The sequence below is a fragment of the Monodon monoceros genome, unplaced genomic scaffold (genome assembly GCF_005190385.1).
Source record: "Monodon monoceros isolate NGI ecotype Baffin Bay Population unplaced genomic scaffold, NGI_Narwhal_1 Super_Scaffold_17, whole genome shotgun sequence".
Classification (NCBI taxonomy): domain Eukaryota; kingdom Metazoa; phylum Chordata; class Mammalia; order Artiodactyla; family Monodontidae; genus Monodon; species Monodon monoceros.
This window is the reverse complement of record NW_021703773.1, coordinates 1,290,283-1,311,945: the sequence shown is the minus strand read 5'-3', so window position 1 is coordinate 1,311,945 and position 21,663 is coordinate 1,290,283. Positions and strand designations below refer to the sequence as shown.

At 43.4% G+C, this 21,663-nt stretch overlaps 1 protein-coding gene across 7 annotated transcripts in view; it reads left to right on the top strand.

The window, feature by feature from the left end:
• Positions 1-21,663, top strand: part of CSGALNACT1 (chondroitin sulfate N-acetylgalactosaminyltransferase 1) — a 261,032-nt gene that overhangs the window by 76,936 nt on the left and 162,433 nt on the right. For 4 of the 7 annotated variants that reach the window (XM_029226612.1, XM_029226617.1, XM_029226613.1 and 1 more), the window contains exons 1-2: positions 13,635-13,796; positions 14,090-14,182. The gene's annotated coding sequence lies outside the window, so the exon portion shown is untranslated. Of the gene's footprint in view, positions 1-13,634; positions 13,797-14,069; positions 14,183-21,663 lie in introns of those variants that run through there. The other 3 variants (XM_029226614.1, XM_029226616.1, XM_029226615.1) reach the window with 2 other exon arrangements.

Sequence of the window (21,663 nt, the reverse complement as noted above, 5' to 3'; positions counted from 1 at the left end):
CTTGATAACTGTTACCACACACACTTTTCCCAGAAATAATTTTCAAGGCAGCTAAAGCCCTCAAATTTGGAGAAGAAAACTCATAGAGAAGTTGTTTTTAGGATATCTGGTTCCCTGTCAGTTGCATTTTTTTTCCAGCGGCTTTTCCTTCTTTTCTTTTGTGACAAAGGAGGCAGTTTTATAGATGCTGAAATGGTTTACAATTGCCTTACTTAGTTGCCCTTATTTTTTATGTCTCTCCAAAGAGTAACAAAAATTCATCATTTAAAAAGAGAAAATGATCAATTTTTAGTGTAAAGAGAGAATAGCCACTTTAGAGAACCAACAGGAATGGAGATAAATGGAGCCTGGCCCCATGGCCACAACATGCTGAGTACTTTGGATCATCTCAGATGTTGGAAGCTTTACAGGGAAAATGGAATGAGCCACGGGCAATGGGGTGCCTCCTTTTTAACTACCTGAAAGCCCAAACCAACTTTAAAAAAAATGTATTTTTAATTTTTTTAATTGAAATATAGCTGACATACAACATTATGTTAGTTTCATGTGAGGTATACCACATAATGATTCAACATTTGCATACATTATGAAATGGTCTTCCTTATGCTGTGTATGACATCCCCTGACTTTATTATATAACTGATAAAACTGGAAGTTTGTACCACTTAATCCTCTTCACTTATTTCACCCAGCCCCCACTCTTCTCCTCTCTGGCAACCACCCATTTGTTCTGTGTATCTAAGAGCCTGTTTTCATTTTGTTTTGTTTGTTTATTAGGTTCCACGTATAAGTGAAATCGTGTAGTATTTGTCTTTCTCTGACTTATTTAATTCAGCATAATACCCTCTATATCCATCCATGTTGTCGCACATGGCAAGATTTCATTTTTTTTCATTTCATATATATATATATACACACACATATATATATACACACACACACACATATATATACACACACACACACACATATATATATATATATAAAACCACATCTTCTTTATCCATTCATCTACTGATGGGCACTTATGTTACTTCCATGCCTTGGCTATTGTAAATAATGCTGCAATGAACATAAAGGTGCATACATCTTTCAGAATTACTGTTTTTATTTTCTTTGTGTAAAAATCTACAAGTGAAATTGCTGGATTATATGTCAGTTCTGTTTTTACTTCTTCAAGGAACCTCCATACTGATTTCCACAGTGGCTGCACCAATTTACATTCCCTCCAACAGTGTAGGAGGGTTCCCTTTTCTCCACATCTTCTTGTTATTTCTGGTGTTTTTTGATGATAGCTATTCTGACAGGCATGAGGTGGTATCTCATTGCAGCTTTGACTTGCATTTCCCTGATCATTAGTGATGTTGAGCATCTTTTCACGTGTCTGTTGGCCATCTGTACATCTTCTTGGAAAAATGGCCATTCAGGTCTTCTGCTCATATTTCAATCGGGTGTTTGTTTGTTTTGATGTTGAGTTGTATGTACTTTGTATATTTTGGATATTAACCCCTTATCAGATATTTCATTTGCAAATATCTTCTCCCATTAAGAAGGCTGCCTTTTCATTTTGTTGATTGTTTTCTTTGCTGTGCAGAAGCTTTTTAGTTTGCTGTAGTCACGTTTATTTTTGCTTTTGTTTCCCTTGCCTGAGAAGACATATCAAAAATATTGCTAAGACTGATGTCAAAGAGCATACTGCTTATGTTTTCTTCTAGGAGTTTTATTGTTTCAGGTCCTCCATTTAAGTCTTTAATTCACTTTGAATTTATTTTTGTGCATTGCATGAGAAAATAGTCCAGTTTGATTCTTTTGCATGTAGCTGTCCAGTTTTCCCACTACCATTCAATGAAGAGGCTGTCTTTTCCCCATTATATAGTCTTCCCTCCCTTGTCTTAGGTTAATCGAGCATATAAGTATGGGTTTATGTCTAGGCTTTCTAGTCTGTTCCATTGATGTATATGTCTGTTTCGGTGTCATACCATACTGTTTTGATTGCTGTAGCTTTGCAGTATAGTCTGAAGTCATTTCTGTGAAAAATATTCTAGTTTGCTAAAAATGACATTGGGATTTTGATAGGAATTGCATTGAATCTGTAGACTGCTTTGAGTAGTATGGTCATTTTAACAATTCTCCCAATCCACGAGCATGGTACATCTTTCCATCTGTTTCTGTCATCTTCAATTTCTTTCATCAGTGTCTTCTAGTTTTCTGTGTCTTTCACCTCCTTGGTTAGACTTATTCCTAGGTATTTCATTCTTTCTGATGCAATTGTAAATGGGATTATTTTCTTAATTTCTCTTTCTGATAGTTTGTTGTTAGTGTGTAGAAACACAACAGGTTTCTGTATATTAATTTTATATTCTGCAACTTTACTGAACTCATTTATTAGTTTTAACAGTTTTTTGGTGACATATCTAGGATTTTCTATATATAGCATCATGCCATCTGCAAACAGTGACAGTTTTCCTCATTCCTTTACAATTTGGATGCATTTTATTTCTTTTTCTTGTCTGATTGCCGTAACTAGGACTTCTAACACTGTGTTGAATAAAACTGGCATCCTTGTTCCTGATCTTAGAGAAAGTGCTTCCAGCTTTTCACCATTGCATATGATGCTAGCTGTGGGCTTATATATGGCCTTTATTATGTTGTTATGTTCCCTCTATACCCACTTTGTTGAGCATTTTTATCATAAATGGATTTGAATTTTGTCAAAAGTTTTTTCTTTATCTATTGAGATGATCATATGATTTTGATTCTTCAATTTGTTAATGTAGTGTATCACATTGATTGATTTGCAGATATTCAACCATCCTTGTATCCTCAGATAAATTCTACTTGATCATGGTGTATGATTCTTTTAATGTATTGTGAATTTGATTTACTAATATTTTGTTGAGAATTTTTGCATCTGTGTTCATCAGTGATATTGGCCTGTAATTTTCTCTTTTGTTGTCTGGTTTTGGTATCAGGGTGATACAGGCCTGGTAGAATGAGTTCGGAAGCATTCTTTCTATTCAGTTTTTTTGGAATAGTTTGAGAAGGTAGAATTCATCTGTGAACCCATCTGGTCCCAAACTTTTGCTTATTGGGAGTCTTTTAAATTACTAATTTAATTTCCTTACTGGTAATTGGTCTGTTCATGTTTTCTATTTCTTTTTGATTCAGTCTTGGGAGAGTGTAACTTTCTAAGAATTTGTCCATTTCTTCCAGGTTGTCCATTTTATTGCTGCATAGTTGTTGTAGTAGTCTCTTATGATCCTTTGTATTGCTGTGGTATCAGTTGTAATTTCTCCTTTTTCATTTGTTTTTATTGATTTGGGCTCTCTCCCTATTTTTCTTGATGAATCTGGCTAAAGGCTTATCAATTTTGTTTATCTTTTCAAGGGACCAGCTCTTAATTTCATTGATCTTTTTTATTTTTTATTTTTTTAGTCTCTATTTCATTTATTTCTTCTCTGATCTTTATGATTTCTTTCCTTCTACTAACTTTGGGTTTTTTTTTTTTCTTCTTTTTCTAGTCCCTCTAGGTGTAAGGTAGAGTTGTGTATTGGAGATTTTTTGTTGTTGTTCCCTGAGGTAGGCTCATATTCCCTTTCAGAACTGCTGCATCCCACTGGTTTTGGATCAGTGTGTTTTCTATTTTCATTTGTCTAACTGTGATCTTTTCATTCTTCTAATTTCTAATTGTGGTCTTTTCTTTTCTGCTTAGAGAAGTTTAGCATTTCCTGTAAAGCCAGTTCAGTGGTGCTGAACATTTTAAGCTTTTGTTTTTACATAAAACTCTATATCTCTTCCTCAAAACTGAATGATAGCCTTGCCAGGTAGACTATTCTTGTTTTTTTGTTTTTTGTTTTTGTTTGTTTTTTCTTGTCATCATTTTGAATATATTGTGCCTCTCCCTTCTGGCCTGCAAAGTTTCTGCTAAAAAAATCAGAGAGTCTTAGGGGAGTTCCCTTCTGTATAATGAGTTGCTTTTCTTTTGCTGCTTTTAGGATTCTGTCTTTATCTTTAATTTTTGCTGTTTTAATTGCAATATGTCTTGGTGTGGACCTCTTTGTGTTCATCTTGTTTGGGACTCTCTGTGCTTCCTGGACCTGGATGTCTGTTTCCTTTCCCAGTTAGTGAATTTTTCAGCTATTATTTCTTCAAATAAATTCTCCATCCCTTGCTCTCTCTTCTTCTGGGATCTGTATAATGTGAATGTTAGTATGCTTGAGTTGTCTCAGAGGTCTCTTAAACTGTCCTCATATTTATTTATTTACTTACTGATTTAGATTCTTTTTAAAAGTTATTTTATTGAAATATTGTTGATTTACAATGTTGTGTTAGTTTCAGGTGTGCAGCAAAGTGATTCAGTTATTCATATATATGTAAATATATATATTCTTTTTTTACATCCTCTTCCATTATAGGTTATTACAAGATATTGAGTATAGTTTCCTGTTCTATACAGTAGGTCCTTGTTGGTTATCTATTTTACATATAGTAGTGTGTATATTTTAATCCCAAACTCCTAATTTATTCCAAACTGTCCTCATTTTTAAAAATTCATTTTTTCTGTTCAGCTAGATGATTTCCACTACTTTGTCTTCCAGATCACTTATCTGTTTCTTTGTATCACCTAATCTACTGTTGAGTCCTTCTAATGTATTTTAAATTTTAGTTACTTTATTCATTGTCTCTGTTTCATTCTTCTTTATGTTTTTAAACTGTGTTAAGTTTCTCACTGTGTTCATCTATTCTTTTCCCAAGTTAATTAAGCATCTTTATGGTCATTACTTTGAGCTCTTTATTGGGTGGATTGTTTATCTCCACTTCATTTAGTTCTTTTTGTGAGGTTTTGTCTTGTTCCTTTGTTTGGAACATATTCCTCTGTTTCCTTATTTTCCCTAATTCTCTGTATTTATTTCTATGCATTATTTAGGTTGGTCACATTTCCCCGTTGGAGAAGTGGCCTTATGTAGGAGATGTCCTGTGGGGCCCAGCAGCACAGTGCCCTCACCAGAGCTGTGTGCTCTGGGGTGCCCCTGTGTTTGCTGTGTGGACCCTTCTGTTGTGGTGAGGCCAACTTCTCTGGGTGTGGCTGGTGAGCTAGGCTGCCTCTGGCCTGGTTGGCTGCCGGGCCCTGCCTCGTGCAGTGGCTGGTTGCTCGCTTGTGTGTGGGGCCAGGTCTCCCTGGCTGCATGGCCTGGGTAGTGGGGCTGGAAGTGGTGCCAGCCCACTGGTGGGCAGGCAAGCCCCTGGCAGTAATAGGCTAGAGGGAGGGCTCCAAAATGGTGCTCACCAGCACCAGTGCCCAGGTGGCAGAGAGAGCCCTCAAACTGGCTGCCTCCAGTGTCTATGTCCCCAGTGGGGCGGGGTGGGGGGGTGTCCCAGTTGCCTCCTGCCTTTCTCAGAGGCTTTCCAAGGTCACCAAGAGGATCTCACTTAGGCTTCTTTCAAATTACTGCTTCTGCCCTGGTTCCCAGAGCATGTGAGATCCTGTGTGCCTTTTAAGAGTGGAACTCTATTTCCTACAGTCCTCTCGTTCTCCCGTATACAAGCCCTGCTGGCCTTCAAAGCCAGACATTCTGGGAGCTCGTCTTGCCAGTGCAGGAACCCTGGGCTGAGGAGCCCAACGTGGGGCTCGTACCCCTCACTCCTTGGGGAGACTGTGGTTATCGTCCAGTTTGTGGGTGGCCCACCTGGGGGTATGGGTCTTGACTATAACACGTCTCCATCCCCCACCCATCTCATGATTCCTTCTTTATATCTTTAGCAGTGGAAAATCTTTTCTGTTGGTCTTTAGGTTGTTCTCATCAATAGTTGCTCTGTAAATAGTTGTAACTTTGGTGTGTCCATGGAAGGAGGTGAGCTCAGGGCCTTCCTATGCCACCATCTTGGCCACACCGCCCAAGTCAATGTTTTAGTGTTTTTGAAGTGAAAAAGATTGTTAGTGTGTACAGGGGAACATGGTGGGCTCTGATTGAGCGACCGTCTTCCTTTTCCTTGGGCCCTCCCTTAGCACTGTCCTTTGGGAACAGAATGCCTCTGGGAAATAGTGAAGGGATTTGCTAGGTGCGGGTGCTAAAAGAGATGGAGGAAGCTTTGTACCGGAAATGTGTTTGGTATCATGGAAAAGTTTTGACCCAGGTTACAAAATGCAAGGTGTATTACCCCAAAGAGGACTGGCAAAATCACCAATCTGGAAGGAGTCTTAGAAATTGATTAGTCCAAACTCTTGATTTTACTAAAGAGGAGACAGACTCCAGGAAGAGAAGTGACTTGCCCAAGTGTATACTCATCACTGAGGACATGGCCAAAACCAAATCTGTTGATTTCCGGGTATTATTTTTCCTGCTCCCCCTGCTGCAGTTCCCCTGCCTTCCACCACCGCTTCATTACTGACCTTTTCTGTGTTACCACAATTAGACTTCAGATTTAGAAATGTAGCTGTTTAATGCACTGTTTCTTTAAGCCATCAGAGGTGTGAATCAGCAAATTGTGACCCACAACACTGGTCCGGGATCCTGTTTGTCTAGCAGAGGGTGAGAAGTTTAATTTCAGGAGCTCAACCTGGGTTCATATCCCAGCTCCACCACTGGGCTGGTGAAGGATGTGAACTTCTCTGAACTTTGGTATCCTCATCATAGTAGGTAGTACCCAACTCTTAGGTTCCTTAGGTGAGGATAAAATGGCTCAATGTTAGCCATTGTTATTGAGACTCTGAGGGTAGTTAGAACTATTTCTGTGAAAAATCCTAAGGAAATAAAAAAATCCTCTCTATATAATATAGCAACAATCAGAAATCTTTCTTTGGTAGTCTTTTATGGGTCTAGTGTAGCCTATTTTTTTCTGTAGCTTTTCATCCAACAGGTATCTTAATTGCCTCAAAATATAACTACTCCTAATCTTTAAAGTTTTTTCCCTATTTTTGTCTCTCTACTCGATAATTTTTATAGCTTTATTGAAGTATAATTGATATATAATAAACTCACATATTTAAAGTACACAATTTGATTAGTTTTGATATACACATGAAACCACCCCCCAAATCAAGATAATGAACATATGTACATCATCAGGACAGTTTTCTTCTGCCCCTTGGTAATCCCACCATCCTACCCCTCCTGCTCCCTCCTGGCCCCTCCCAACCCTCTACACCCATCCCCAGGCAAATGCTAGAATGGTGTGATCTGCTAGAATTTTATATTATGCAGTCATGCAGTGCGGTTACTATTTGTTTGGCTTCTTTTAATCAGCATAATTGTCACCCTGTTGGTATGTGTACCAATAGTTCATTCCTTGTTACTGCTCATTACTCCAGTAATATTTTCTTTGTTTACTCTTTACCCCTGTCTTGCTTAACTGGCCATGGTATGGAATGAAAACATATTTTAATGATTTTTAAACACTCCTTGATTAAATATGTGTTTCTCTTTCTTAGTTTTCATTTTGTTGTTATCCAGTATACCTAGTAAATAGTATATAGGAAGTGTACGTTCCCTGAGAGCAACACGCATTATATTCTGTATGCATATTTTAAAAAATTGATATCCATAAGCAATATTACTATTTATTTATTTGAACACTGAGATGAAAATTTTCTCCTGTGTTGTTGGCTCTCACTACACAAAAAAAAGCATCCTTCCATTGGCTTGACTCAATAAATTGATTGAGTAAATTCAATTATATGAATATTTACACATAGTTTTCATTTTCATGGTGAAATATTTCTTCTGTTAATGTTATAGTTTTTTATGAAAATGTGGACAATATGTTCTCAATTCCCTTGCAGCTGGAGCATAACATGAAATAAACTAAAAAAAATTGATACAGCAAAAGTAATACATTTGCAAGATAATAAGAGATCATTTGGGCAGCAAGTCCATTTTTGTAATGACTTTTTACCAACATCATAGCATCTCTCAACTGTTGACATTTCTGCATCTGGGAAGGGAGAAGATAAAAATTACCATTCAAAACGCCTGTTCAAGTTTGGCGAAAGGTTTAATTTCTTCATCTATCACAGTGTTACGAGCCCTATGAAAACTACAGATCAAACCTCAGTGCCAGGAGTGCAGAGACTTGGCAGCGGCGAGGGCAGAGTTTAGCCATAGGGAATCATAAAGAAAGCCAGAGAAAAGAAACTTCACCCATTCTGCACCTCAGACTTGTGTTCTGGTCGGTTGTCCTAGGAAGCCTGGGAATGCACTAATTTAAAAACTGAGCCTGTAAATGGAGTTGTATATACTGGCCTTAAAGATGCTGAAAGGATTCTAGGATCAGATAAATTTTTATGTAACATGGTAAAAAGTAAGTCAGTTACTTTCTGTGCTGGAAGGTTAACATGGAGATGATCTGGTCCAGACTTTTATTTTGCTGGTCACACAGCCCAAGGTCACACAATAACTTAATGGCAGAACTGGGACTAGATCTGGGATTTCTGAACCACACACTCATGCCCTTTCTGTGTTGCTGCTTCTGCTGTGTTGGGGCTGGTTTGTTGGTGTGTACGGGGCAGGAATGTGTGATTTGTTCTCTCTGAGCTGCTCCGTGTAGGGGTCCCTGTTCCCTGGGGCACCTCAACCTGACAGTCTCTTCTTCCTGAGCATCCTGTCTTTGGGGGGGTGGGTGTACTTTGGTGAATGGGGGGTTGTGCTTCCGGCTCTAGCAATTATGTGAGATGTGACGTTTGGTTAATGGACAAACGCATGATTTTCTTTTTTTTTGTTTTTTTGTGTTTTTTTGCCGTACGCGGGACTCTCACTGTTGCGGCCTCTCCCGTTGCAGAGCACAGGCTCTGGACTCGCAGGCTCAGCGGCCATGGCTCACGGGCCCAGCTGCTCCGCAGCAGGTGGGATCCTCCCGGACCGGGGCATGAACCCGTGTCCCCTGCATCAGCAGGCGGACTCCCAACCACTGCGCCACCAGGGAAGCCCCTAAACGCATGATTTTGATCGTCAAATTACCCATTATCAACTAGTCTGGTAGAATCTTTATACTTAGGAAGGCCATAACTTTAAGTCTTGAAAGAGCTTGTGCTTTTTAAAGTTCCCTTCCCTCCCCTTCACATCGAAGTCTAGATGCTGTCCTGCCTCATCTTCCTCTGTCTGTGTTGCTTATTCCTCTCTGCAATGTATCTTTTCCACAGATGTAATCCTAGTGGGGAGGGGAGGCAGCCGATAAAGACCATCCTTCTTCACTGAGAACCATGGCCTGGTCCAACCCCTTACTTACAAATCTGGAAACACAGGCTAAGAAGTTATGAACTTGTATACAATCTCACAGCAGATTTAAGATGATGGTTTAGCTCAGGCCACTGTAACAAAACACCACAGGCTGGGAGTCTTATCAGCAACAGCCACTTTTTCCTCATGGTTCTGGAGGCTGGAAGTCCAAGATCACGGTGTCAGCGTGGTCTGGTTTTGGTGAGGGCCCTCTTCCAGACTGCAGACAGCTGACTTCTCACTGTGACTTCACGTGGCAAAAAAAGAGCAAGCTAGTTCTCTCGTGGCATCTCATGAGGGCACTAATCCCACTCAAGAGGGCTGCACCCTCATGACCTAATTACCTCCCAAAGACCCCACATCCAAATACCAACACACTGGGATTAAAATTTCAAATATGAATTTGGGGGGGGGCAGAAATATTCAGTCCATAACAGATGAAAACCTGAATCTCTTGCTCTGCTCAGGGTTTAAGTGCAGCAGGTCTCCCTCATTAGCATCTGTGATGTTGTCTAGCATGTGCTGGCAGCTGCAGCATCTCATAGGGGCAGGGCTGGCCTTGGAGGAATTTCCTGGGAGAGGGCATTGAGTGTAACTGCAGACTGTGCTGCGAAAGAGCTCTCTTTTATGAAGGAGCATCAACTGTCTGTATCCCAGCTGATTTAGGAGAAAGATTGTGTTATTGGTCTTACGATCAACGGCAAACAGAGCGCTTTAGTTTCTTTCCGAGAGATAAGATGTAACTCCGATTCTCTCCAGTCCTAGCCCATCTTTTCTGATGCTTTAATGGCATATTATTTGTGTCTATTTAGCATGTGAGTCATTTCATTGTCTCTCGTATTGGTGGTTTACATGTTGATTGTGTGGAGACGGCTCACACAGGGGCCTCACAGGGACCCCATGGCCTAGAGTAGGAGGCACTTGGTAAATCCTTGGAGCATAAGGAAATCTACTCGATACCTTTAAGGTAATGTTAGACCAATGCATTTTAAAAGAGACTTCAAATAATTTAGCATCATAATTCTGTTCATCATCTTCGTAGTTCTGGTCATAGTATCTGTGCTTATCCTCACTTACCAGAGTGAGAAACTGAAGAAAGTGAGGGTGGCCGACTTCACGGGCAGGATTAGGAATAAGAAAGGGGCATCTTCTCATTCAGTCCACATCTGTACACACAAGACCAGAACACAGAGACCCTGTTTTTCATTTCACAGAAGAATAGAAGACAACATTTGGGGGGAAGAACTCATGACTTTTAAAGTCAGTTGAGTCCTAAAGCATATTGTTTTCAGTAAAATTATTTAATGTGGAAGGAATCTTGTCAAGCCTATAATCACATGCCGCTTGTAACATGTAGCATGCAAGGGCGCTTTCTTTTCTGAAACATATTCTTGAGAAAGCTAATTTTAGAAGTTGGCTGCGCAGTTCCCGACCCTAACCCTGCTATGTCTCCCAGTGCTGCTACCCAGGGGACTCCATCGTTTTATACAAATGATAACACTACCATCAAGATTTTAAAACATGTATATTACTATCCACATTTGCACAAAGAAAATCCCACCAGGCAGCCTGAGCTGGCAGGCACGTTTCTAGTCTTTCGGTGCTTTTGTTTGTTATTTTAGGCACACTGATGATGAAGGGCTTTTTCGTCTTCCCGTCTTACTTTTCACATTTCAGGAATCAATGTGTCTGACACAGACGTGGTTTAGATGGATTAAAGATTTAGATTTACATTTATGAATATGAGGAAGCCTTGGAACTTAACCTCCACAGATGGCTATAGTCACACCATTGGACCAATTGTGCCTTTGAAGTTCTTTGCGAGTGCTGGCGACTTTCGCTTATTCATTGTATGTTGAATAGCACGGCTTCCTAGATTGTTAAAATAGTATTGATCTCAGTGTGCTCATTTTCAACTGCTCTTTTCCATAGTTGATTTTTGGCGGGCTTCTTTGGCATGATTAAAAGCTGACTTATTTATGGAGTGCTGCTAATTGACGGATGTCAAACTCTATTACTGTGGCGGTGGGGTGAGGCAGGCTTCCCAACCTTTAGAATCCCAACTGGGAGATTTCCAAAACCGAGTGTGTGATTTTCCCATGGACGCTCTCCCAGCCACTCTCAGGGCGCATCCTGCCTTCTCCTGCTCACTCTTTACCGTAACTAGAACTCGGGAAGCCGCAGAAGCCCCTCTGTAGTCCACAGAAGCCCCTCTGTAATCCTCACTCTCTAGGCCAAACTATTGAGAACAGCAGGGCATCAGACGACAGGAGAGGAGCCCTCAGACCTGGATTTAGCCTGAGGGATGTCGACGAGAACTATTTTCTGAATTGGACAAAGAAAGGTACTCTCTCTACTCTGTACCTGCAGTTGCTTCCCTGGATTTAGCTTTTATTTTTGGCACATTGTTACTGTCTATTTCTTTGATACTCAGGAAGGCTTGTCCAAGAGTGGCTTTGTCACTGTGATTTCTTATGAAGGATGAGGGAGGGTCTTTGTTCCCAGTACCTCACGGGCAGCCTTTGGATGCTGGCAGCATATCTGCCAGGTTATCACTGGCGGCAGCCACCCACCTGTTGGAGAACCACCCGTGAGGACTAGCGCTTGCAGACAAGGCCACGTTGCATCCTAGAAGATGTAAAGGCTTGCGTTTCTTTCTCTTTTTCGAGCTTTGGTTTTGAAGTCAGAAAAATCCTGGCTTTACTACGTACCAGTCGGAGAGGTTTCTTAACACCTTTGAGCCTCATTTTCCCCATTTGCAAAATGGGGATGTTAACGCAGACATCCATGGCATCGCTGTGGGGATGGGGGGAGCGCACACGCAGAGCCGCTCGCTCAGTGGGAGGCGTGTGGGAGGCGTGTGGGTGATGACACTTCCCTTCCTCCTAACAGGGTATGTTAGCTGGACACGCCCACCTGTCCTTTGCATACTTGTGGTTCACCTCCAGTAATTTTGCAAGATGCTAATTCCCATCCCACCCTGATCTCTAGGGAGTCTTGCCAGTGGTTCTGCCTTCCTGTCTCTTTCCTTTTCCATCACCAGCTAGAGATGACTACCTTCTCAGGGCACATGATGTTTGGAACTGCTAAGGAGACAATGTACTTCCCAGAGCCAAGGATCCGAGTGTTAATGAGTTCTTTACTAGGAAAAGAGGAGGCGCTGGGTTGTCCTGTGGCTCTTAACCTGCAGTTTGGCATCACCAGGATCAGGCACTGAGGGGCCAGATGAATGGGGCCTCTGTGTGGAGATGAAAACACTGAGCATTTCTCTTCAAGTTTCTGGAGTGAGAAGAACAAATTAGATTATTAATGATCATGTGGTAGTATGAGCTGACAGTCTATTTAGTTTCACTGTTAAAACAAATGTGGTTTTGAACGATGTGGGCTTTTCCTCTTTTTATTTATTTGGCAAAGAATATTCATGACGGATATCAATAAAGACCACGTCGGTGATTCAGCCTCCAAAGCTGCCCCCTGCATGCTAAAAGGCAGAAAAGGACATTTAAGTGGTTGAGAGTGAGAAGAGAGCCTGGAAGCCAAATTATAAACTCATTTCAACTCCTGGCCCCGCAGGCTCCGGAGGGTAACATTATTTGTTGTCAAGGATGGAAACAACTCAGATTCGGGTCCAAGTGATTATTCGATCTTGGCATTGCTGCCGTTCTGCCAACTGCAATTCCATTTCAACACAGATTAATTCGCCAGGCAGGGACGGAAGTGGCTTTTAGGAGAGGCGTTGCCGCGGGGCCCCGGCTGGCCCACTTGCAGGAAAGTGGTGAGAGTGTGTGGACACGGATGGCTTCCCAACTTCTACGGTGACGCTCCTCACACTTGTACTGACTGAGTGTCAATGCCGCAGAGAAAACCTTCAAATGTAACGGGAGGGGGGAACAAACACGTGACAGCCCCGCTCTAGCACCAGGAGGCCAACGCGGCGGAGCAGGGGGACTAGTTAGTGGTCGCAGACCTCAGCAGCTTATCAGTCTTTTCTTTGTCCTCGTATAACCACCCTGGGCCTTTTTTAATTCCTGCGTGTGAAAAGGGAACCATATAGTATTTTTTATTTTTTGCTATGACTTGAATTATAAAGACAAATGAGATGAAATCACAAACTCGGGAAAGACGACTCTGCGTGAATGAGTTGAAGGTAGCATTATTAACATCTACTTAACAGGGAGGCTCAGTCCCCTCCAGAGTATTTTCCTCGCCTTCGCTTCCCGGGTGTTTTGCTCCTACCTCTTCCCCATCTGCGTTGATCTCCGTGGACCCAGGGGCGGCTCGGTGGGTTCCTGCAAGGCCGGGCGCGGGGGCACGGGGTGCGGGGCCGGGTGGCAAGTCCCTCGGGCCGTGCGCGCCCCCGGGCCGGGGCGCGGGGGCGTCCGCGGGGGCGCGCGTCCCGCGGAGCTGTGCTCTCCAACTTCCCGGGGATTTGCTGTTTCGTAACATTTCAGTCCCTACGACCATTAAAAAAAAAAAAAAGTGCCGGCGCAGTGCGCGGTCCCCTGACCCAACCTGAGCTGCGGCTTCCGTGCGGACGCCGCGCCCAGGCCCCAGCGGGCGGCGGTCACCCTGCTTCGCTGCGAGGTTTGCTTTTTGGGGTCTTTTCCGGGCATGTGACTCTGCTTTGCTTTTACACACACTTCTGCATGGCTCTCAGCATTTGTTTTAAACCTTGATTATCTGTGTGTGTGTTGTGTCTTAACAAATATTTTGCATTTTACCCATTAAGATAGAAAAGGGAAAATACCATCCTGCTTTTTGGGGCAGGACTTTGGATGAATTGTATTTTATCTCCTAAATGATTTAAAATTTCGTAATTTAAGAGATGGAAATTCACAAGGGCGACTCCTATTTTTACTTTATTTTTTGTATTTTAGATTCCTTTCCATTTCAAGGAGAGAAGTCAAGATATTATTACCCAGTGAAAAAATGATGTAGTTTCATCGTAACCTTCTTTTCCTATACTTCAGGTGAGTCTGTTAATCATGAATTACTTAAGAAATGAACCTCTGTATGATCTGAGTTTATTCAATATTGTGGCTGTGTTTAAAATGTGCTAAATTTCATTTTACTTGCCATTAATAACAAATTACTATTTTAAGATATGAGTACTTTTTCAACGTAATACAATTACTTGGCTGCTTTGGAAAAGCCTTTTCTTCACTTGTAAAGCCTGTAATCGACATTTAACTTTGCCAACTTCCTCATAATTTGTCTCTTCTCAGAGTGGCAAATGCCTGAAACCAGTAATGTAAACAGTTAGAAGAACTGCATAATTCTTTTTTAAAAAAGTTCACTTAAATAGGAACATTTGTTCTCCTTTTGGAAGTTGTGACAAAATGTTAAGCTTTCTCAAATATTTAACTCATAATCAAAAGGGCATCGTAATTTTCACCATGCTACAAAATAATTATTTAAATAAGATGTTTAGGAAATTGAAGGATGATCTTCCTTTCTAACTTATAATATCTTAGGGGAATACTTTCTAGAATTCTTGGAGAATAATAGTACGCTGATGGATTGTACGGTTGGTTTCAGACTGGGGACGCATGTAAATCTCAGGAACGTTGTTTTAGTTCAGCTGTTGTAACCAGTAATTTTGAATTTCTCGGCAATAATTATTTTATTACATCTGGCAATACTAAACTTTGAAAAAAACAAGAACCTCGGGGACATCATGAGTTGAAATGGAACAGCATGAGATGGGAAGTCGTATATGTGGTTCTTACCTTCAGGAGAGCAAAAACCCTTTTTTAGTTTTCTCTGGACATGATTCTGGAGCCATAAAAATGAAAATAAGTAAGCTGTGCTCAGCCTTTGCATATCTTCAAGAAAATGCCTTCACCCTTCTTCATTTAGCAAACTTCTATAGAGGTTTTGTTCATGATTTTGTGTTTTTTGTTTTTACTTTTGTTACACTGATTAAGATAAGTCAAAACACAGGATGTGATTTTGGGTTAATGTACCACTTTGTACTCAAACAGAGAATAGGAGTTAAAGGCACTGTATCTGAGTCACCAGTAACGAAAAATAAAACCAACCTTGGCCAAAGTTAATAATCAAACAAAAATAACTAAAGAATAATTCTTCACAAGTTCTTTTCTGAGTAGAAAGTCGAGTGGCTAAGAGGCCTAAGTCACTCAAGGCCGGCTTAAGGGTCATAATGGAATTCTTCTAATCTGAGGTCTTGCGATGTTTAATGTTTTTGAGAATTACTTGGATGATGTAGAAGAGAGCAGTTCATTAGAACTCCATGATATTAAAGCCTTGAGGTAATAGTAGAAAAGAGCCAAAGTCAACTGTACAAAATAGAGAAGTAATCAGAAGCCGATTAAGATGTTTATCCTTCAGGACGAGCGATGAGGGCGGCAGACCTGGGTTTTGGCAGCGGCTTGGGGGCTGTGCATCCCGCTGCAGAGACTGAATATTTCCAGGGAGTCAGGCTCCAGCGGGGCAGTACGAGCTTGGGAAAGCCTTTGGTTTTCCAGGAACTGCTTCTTGCAGACTGAGTCCTTTATAGACGCAGGGACTTGAACGTCCCTCGGTAGCGGAGCTTCACCAGACCTGCGGGGAGCAGCGGTGTCAACTGGGGAAAGAGTGTCTGGGGTGTTGGTCGGCAGGTGTGCCACCCCCATGCACGGTGCTCATGGAGTCCCAGCCAGGAGAGGTGACTCATTCAGATGCTCACCAGCACGAGGCCTTGAAAGGCTTGCCGGGGCATCTCCTGGTGTCCCCCGCATCCTCCCCAGAGCCTGTGCTGCCGCCAGTCCTTCTCGGTGAAGCGCTGCCCTCTGTGTTTGTGCCCCACTCCGTGCCCCGTGTCTCCACACTCTCCTTCCCACCAGCAGCTCTTCCTTCCTTGCCACCCCCCAGGGGACGTTTACTGGTCCTTCAGCAGCAACCCACCTGTGGGGCTTCCTGCACTCAGAAGCAGGGCCTGGCACCTGGAGGCACAGAAGGAAGCAATGAATGGGTGAGCGGGTGCGTGGGAAAGGGAACAAGCGGGGTCCCGGCCCTGCAGGAGCCACTGGCCCCTGGCCCTCACACCCTCTCGGACTGGCGCCCGTCACTGCCCTGTCATCCCTGTTCCACGACGGCCTCCCGAACACCCCGCCCCCGCCGCCGCCCCCCGCAGCAGGCCGCAGACCCGTCTGTTCTCACCTCTGTGATCCACTTAGTTCCTCGCCTCATGTCTGAGGGATACAAACTCTGTCTGTGGACGGATAACCCCGTCGTTCTCTGCAGCTCTACAAGCCCGTGACATGCGTCTACCAGCTCACGTAAAATGGTAGCTGATTCCGTTTTATGTTGGAACGAAGCGGGTATTATAAGTAAATACTAATATAAAGCTATAATGGAGACACTTGGCAAGTTGTGCATTTTTGCAAAACTAGAGAATTCAGTAGAGCAGTTTGTGTTTTATAAAGTAGCCTTCTTTGGGACCTGTTTTAGACTCTCAAAATCTTTCCATTTAATGGGATGAGACGTAAAGTCTGTAGGCTTTTCATGAGTGTCAGTGTTTGCTGCCGCAATTTTAACTTATCCTCCTGAGCACAGTTTACTTTCCGCAGATGAGGCTTCTCCGGGCCACACCAGGAGGGTCACGCTGGCACCAGCGTGGGTGTCCACTGGTGCACGCCTGCCAGTGGGCCGCCATCTCTCCCTGTTGATCGACACTTCCTTAGGCCTGGCTTTTGTCTTTTCTGCCCTGTTCCGGGGCTCTGCTCTTTGAGACGCCTCTTCCATCCCGTTGGTTTCTTGCTTCAGCCTCTTAACGCCTGCGTCTTGTCCTGGCGGCCCCTCCCCTCCCTGCCTCCTCTGTCCTCTGCCCTCCAGACTGCGTTCCTTCTCTGGACTCAGGACTCAGCCCTGGAAAGCCTTTTCCTGAGTCTTTGCCTGGCCTGAGGCTGGGCCTCTGTGCCCCCCTGCCACCTCCCACCTTATTTCTCCATTGCCTACAGTTGTTTACCTGCTAGATGTCTGTCCTTTGGCTGCCATTGTCCTCAAAGGGAGCACCGTCTCTACATTCGCAGCCTCTAGCGTGTTTGTTTATATTCACAAACAAATGTTGGGATGAATTTCCGGCTGTGAGTTTTGGTCTCAGCGTTATTGCTCCTCTCGCTGTAGTCTGATAAGGCATCTTAACTCTTAGTTTAGTACCTAGGAAGTCAGATTATGGAGATGAGTGTGCCCCGACACGCGTCTCTCCAGCATCCGACACTCTGACCACTGCCCTCGAAACTCTCGCTCCCTTGGCTTATGTACGGCGACAATGAACTCTCCCTGGTTTTCTCCCTCTTTCTGTGGCTGATCCCTGTGGCCCCCTTTCCTGTCTCTTGTTCCCAGCATTCCATCCTCTCTGCCCTCTCATTCTGTATTATCCACGCAGTTTCCTCTGCACTAAATGGTGAACTTCTGCTGACTTCACATTTGTTTCCTCAGGTCACACTGCCGTCTGGCACCGCGGACTCTCGGCCATCTCTGCCATGTGTCCTGCCAGCACCCTGCCTCGTTACGTCCCCTCGGGCTCCCCCTCAGTCACCAGCCAGAGCCCCCCAAGGCATCCTGACTTCCTTACTGTCGCTCAGGTGCTCATGCGGTCGGTCGCCGAGTGCCTGCATCCCACCTACCCCACTTCCTCGTGCGTCAGTCTGCACTTGGACTCCCCAGGCTGTCCTTACCTCACCTCCTCACCTTCACCCCCACCCGCCCCCTGTGGCCACAGCGGCCCTTCTGAGGTACGTCATCTAGGCTCACGTTGCTCCTGTTCAGAATCTCCCAGTGGCCTCCCAGCACCTCCAGGTGGCCTGCGCTCTGGTTCACCAACCCTGAGGGCTCTCTGGCTTGACCTGGGGCCTTTGCTGGGTCCTCTCCCCAGGACGCCCTTCCGGGCTCATTGGCCAGGCCGGTTCCTACTCGTTCTCCGTGACTTGGCTCAGGCCTCTCCCCCTGGGCTGACTTGCGGGTTAACCTCCCGATTTTTGGCACTCACTAAATGGTGTTATGCCATTTGATTTTCTTGCCTTTCTTTCCTGTTAACTAACCTGAGGTGTCTGGAGGGTCCTGAGCCCCATCGGGACCACTTGACACCTTTGGTGCCTGGCATAGAGCACGTGCTCAGCGGCACGAGTGGTTGGGTTAGGGGGTGAGTGTGAACCGGCTGGGAGCGGGCCCACCTGCGCTTCTGACGAGGACGGTGGATGCGTGGATGCGTGGATGCGTGGATGCAGAGGACCCGAGCTGTCGAGGGATTCAAACCAGCGTCTTTCTTCTCCCCTCTTCTCCTGCTCTGTGGCTTCCCCTCTAGGAAGGGCTCTCATTCTTCCTGAGTAAAATCATGGGAGAAACTTAAGACAAAGGACGATATGAATGAAAGAAGATAATTAACTTAAAGAGTCAAGAGTGCATCAGAAAAATAGCTTCTTGTTTACCCTACCCACTGCCCTTCTCACTCCTGTTTCCAGGTGTTTTACTTTGGTTTGGGGGTCATAAGTACCTGGCCACCAGCCTGGCGACTTGCGGACTGCATGTCTCCCTAAGATGTCTTTGTCCTAACATGCGCTTCTTCCCATTAGAAGCAGACTAAAGGTGTACCTAGGCATCCCCTTTCTTCTGAATTTCTTCTTCTTCAACTCAGGGCACAGGTGGCTCTCACCCTGGCCCTTCTGGTTGTTCAGCCGATTGGCGTTGAGGTCTACATTTCCCTGTTTCTAGAGGCAAGGCAGTTGACTTCACAAAGACCCTAGAACTGGGATTGGAGCCTCAGCTCCATCCCTTATTAATCCCGTGAGCTGGACAGGTTGCGGAACCCCTCTGCCCTTCTCCTCTTCTGGAAAATGAAACGAATGGTACCTTTTGGAGTTGTTGTGAGGATTGAGAAGTTCCTGGCACATAGTGGGGATGCAAGAAGTTATCAATATTAACTAACAGGATGTAAATGTTTACATTATTCTAAAATGGAAAAAAAAAATCTGTGGTCCCTGCTTCCTCCCTTTTCCTTTCCCAGCTTCCATAATTGAAAGAATTCACTTGTTTGTTGGTTAATTAATTAATTAAGCAAACGTTGGCTTGGGTGTCGGCCATGAGCCCTCCACTGCTAGACGCTGGAGATTTGGTGGGATGGACAGTCCTTGCCCTCCAGGAGCCCATGGCGGGGTCCTTGAGCCCCTGCACTGAGTCATCTGGGATGCTGGGGACCCACCCAGAATCCCAGGCTTCACTTGGAATTGGAATCTTTGGGGAGCTCGGGTGTTCTGGCTCTGCTTGCAGGAGCCTCAGAATAATGCCGACTTCACCTCCTCGTGGAGAACCTCTCAACCAGGGCCCCCCAAAGGAGGCGTGACCTTTGCTCCAGGCTGGCTGTCTCCAGTTTTTTCACTGTCCCTGCACCTCACTCCAGAGCCTCCAACAGGCTGATGACTGGAGAGCCTCTTTTGACGTGCTCTGCTGTCATCACACTTGGGTTATGGTGAACGTCCTGCCACCGAGACCACACACTTCTGATATGCACATTCTTTAGCTGTGGTTCATGTGTCATGTTTAGTTACTTAAGCAGTTGTTTTCTTGTGCCCAAATGTGGTTCAGCACTTTACTGTTTGAAAATACGTTATTTGGAAATAATTTCAAATTATCAAAAAGTTGTAAACATAAGAATAGAACCATGAACATTGTGGTACATGACTCTTTTTGAATTATGGTTTTCTCAGGGTATATGCCCGGTAGTGGGATTGCTGGGTCATATGGTAGTTCTATTTTTAGTTTTTTAAGGAACCTCCATACTGTCCTCCATAGTGGCTGTATCAATTTACGTTCCCACCAACAGTGCAAGAGGGTTCCCTTTTCTCCACACCCTCTCCAGCATTTATTATTTGTAGATTTTTTGACGATGGTCATTCTGACTGGTGTGAGGTGATACCTCATTGTAGTTTTGATTTGCATTTCTCTAATGATTAGTGATGTTGAGCATCCTTTTGTGTAGTGTCCGTCAACAGATGAATGGATAAAGAAGATGTGGCACATGTATACAATGGAATATTACTCAGCCATAAAAAGAAATGAAATTGAGTTATTTGTAGTGAGGTAGATGGACCTAGAGTCTGTCATACAGAGTGAAGTAAGTCAGAAAGAGAAAAACAAATACCGTATGCTAACACATATATATGGAATCTAAAGACGCAGAGGTAGAGAACGGACTTGAGGACACGGGGGGCGGGGAAGGGTAAGCTGGGACGAAGTGAGAGAGTGGCATGGACATATATACACTACCAAATGTAACATCGATAGCTAGTGGGAAGCAACCCCATAGCACAGAGAGATCAGCTCTGTGCTTTGTGACCACCTAGAGGGGTGGGATAGGGAGGGTGGGAGGGAGACGCAAGAGGGAGGGGATATGGGGGTATATGTATATGTATAACTGATTCACTTTGTTATAAATCAGAAATTAACACACCATTGTAAAGCAATTATACCCCAATAAAAATGTTAAAAAAAAAAACAGAACCAAAAGTACATAAGGCCTTTACCCAGATCCACCTATTGTTAATATTTTGCACCGTTTTTCATTTGTGCATTCTCTTCCCCTCTTTCTCCTTCCCTCTATCTATATAGTATATATACACATAAAGATTACTGTACATTAGGTTTTTTTCTGAACCATTTAAGTTCATACATCATAGCCCTTATTCCTAAATAGTTCAGTGTGTATTTCCCAAGAATAAGCATGTTTTCTAATATAACAATGGTGCAGGCATCATTCAGTCAGTTTAACATTTATTTCAGTTTATCTTATTAGATAACAGACTGTACTCTGACCCTGTAAGTTCACTTATAATGTCCTTTATAGCATTTCCCTCTAGTACTAGGACCAGGCATTCCATTTAGCTGATATGTCTGTATCTTCCTTAAATCTGAAACGCTTTCATAGTCTTTCTTTTGTGAAATGATGTTTTTGAAGAATACAATCATTTTTCTTTTAAAGAATATTCATTTGGGGTTAGATGAGTGATCTTGTGGTTGGATTCACGCTGTGCGTTCCTAGCAGGGATTCTGCTTAGGGATGTGTTCTCATTAGGTCCCCATCTGCCCCTCACTGGTGATGCTAATTTTGATGACCCAAGCAAGGTGATGATTCATTTCTTCACTGTATGGTTGCTGTTTTTCTCCTTGTAACTAATGAGAAATACCTTACTTTTATCCCTTTTGTTTTGATACCTATCCATCAACTCTTTGCCCGTAATGAAGTTAGCAGCCTTAAAGCCTACTCTGTACAATTCAGATGCTTGGCTTATGCCGAGGCTCCCGCATGATCTTAATTTTATGGCAGCCGTTGGATGGATTGGAGATTGATGAATAGGAGGCCTGAAAAGGAACTGAAGTAACCGTCACTGATTTTTTACAGATGCTCTCATGGTGAATTATTTCGAAGAGCTCACACTCCTAAATTCATGATAAA